The sequence below is a fragment of the Lycium barbarum genome, chromosome 6 (assembly GCF_019175385.1).
Source record: "Lycium barbarum isolate Lr01 chromosome 6, ASM1917538v2, whole genome shotgun sequence".
Taxonomy (NCBI): Eukaryota; Viridiplantae; Streptophyta; class Magnoliopsida; order Solanales; family Solanaceae; genus Lycium; species Lycium barbarum.
In genome coordinates this window covers 124,080,717-124,082,703 of record NC_083342.1, presented here as the reverse complement: position 1 = coordinate 124,082,703, position 1,987 = coordinate 124,080,717, and the positions used below count along the sequence as shown (strand labels likewise).

The window sequence follows — 1,987 nt, the reverse complement described above, 5'->3', positions numbered from 1 at the left end:
CGTATGCATCATTTGAGTTCTGTTTATGGTGTACACTTGCATGCTTGTTTGTTTTATTCTGTGTGTACCTGAATACTACAAAAAATGTCCTTGCTGAGTTCAGTATGTGTTTGTATAGCGCAAATATGCCAGGTTTAGGCTCTGTATGTGTTTGTATGCTGCCAACATACCTTATTTAAGTTCTGTGCATGCCATATGCCTTATTTGAGTTCTTTAAATGATTGAATATTGCAAAAATACACTTAGTCCAGATTCTGTGCATTTTCGTATGAGTATGTGTTAGTTAGTTCCTGTATATATTTTTTATTACCAACGTATATCTTTGTTTAAATTCTGCATGTGTTGCAAGCATATTTTGTTTAAAGTATGCATGCATGTGTATATCTAGAGTATGCTTTAGTTAATACATTTATGGGGAGATTAGTTGGTCATTATGGATTAAGCTTGAACCCTCCCCGGTGTTAGCCATGCCCTTGTAGAATTTCTCCGTCAGAATAGCATCCGAAAATCCGTGAGTTGGAGATTGAGCTAGATAATACTTGAACCGCTCCCATGCCGAATATAATTGTTCCCCCGGGAGCTGTTTGAACTCAAAGATCTTATCTCTAAGTTCAACCTTTTTGCTTGGCGGGAACCATTTCTTCAAAAGTGTATTGGCTAACTCGTTCCAGGTATGTATAGAATTGCTGGGGAGCTTTTCATACCATTCCCTTGCTTGGCCAGCCAAGGAATATTTAAAGACCCGTAACCGAAGTGCATCAGCAGAAACAACACCTTGGGATTGTTGAGCACACACATGCAAGAAGTTCTTCAAATGTCGAAGTGGACAATCCTCCGAAGAATTTCGGAAATAACCTTCATGTTTCAGCAGCTGATAGATAGAACTATCAATTTTGAAAGTAGCATTTCCAGTTCTAGGAGGAACCACAGCAGAAGCATAATCAGCTTTATTGATGAATTCCGCAAAGATATTTTCATCCTCATCCTCTTCTGGTGCAGGTGGGTTCACTTGGAGTCCACCTTGGTTTCCTTGATTCCGATTCGGTCTTCCTGCCATGTTCACCTGGTTCACCACAACAGCAAACAAGGTGTGATGGAATAGAAATTTTTTTAAAGAAGAGTACACAACAATCAGTGATTTCTAAACCGTATTCCCCGGCAACAGCGCCAAAATTTAATACGCTCAAATTACACCTATTAATGGCGTAAAGCGGACGTTGCCAAATATAGTAACCCAAATAAGGTTGGGGTCGAATCCCACAGGGAATATGGAGAGAAAAGGGTACTAATTGTATGCGATATTAGTCTTTAAAGGCTTTAATCCTATTCCGAATATTTTAAAAAGAGATTTGGTTTGTAATAGCTATTCTGAAGTGTTTGGAATTTGTTTGGATTTGGAGAACCAAAGTTGTGTCCCCGCAATGATTAGATGTTATACTATGGGTATCAATATGATATATTTCTAATGGGTCGCGGTTATGTATGCACTTAATCTCTAATATACTTTCTAATATTTTTCCAATAGTTAGAAAGTATTTCTTTTCATGATTTTCCCAAATGCAGAAAAGTTATAAATAAGGTTGATTAAATATGCCAAGTAGAACTCATCTTATTCCTAAGCGAGTTCATTAAACGAGGGTTAGCGCCCCGAGTCCTTGTTATATTATTTCAAATCACACCCTAGTTCATCTTTCCAAATAAACTAGGGTTTGTGCATGAACAAGTGTTTGCAACCACTTATAGAACAATGAATACGAGAAATAATAAAACACATCACAACCCATTATATATATATATATATATATATATATATATATATACAATGTTAGATACCCACTACATAGCACCCATATTTGGGTCCACAACTTTGATTAAAGAAACTACTCACACATTATGGTCTCAAAAGTAGTAAGCAATAAATGAGACATAAAACTTACAAATGTAATAAAGATGATGGAAAATGGAATCTTGTTGCCTTCACTAAGCT

At 36.5% G+C, this 1,987-nt stretch overlaps 1 non-coding gene across 1 annotated transcript; it reads left to right on the top strand.

The window, feature by feature from the left end:
• Positions 1–506: 506 nt before the first annotated feature.
• Positions 507–613, top strand: LOC132600934 (small nucleolar RNA R71). Its single transcript, XR_009567390.1, has one exon. It is a non-coding gene; the product is annotated as a small nucleolar RNA R71 (small nucleolar RNA).
• The last annotated feature ends 1,374 nt before the right edge of the window (positions 614–1,987 follow it).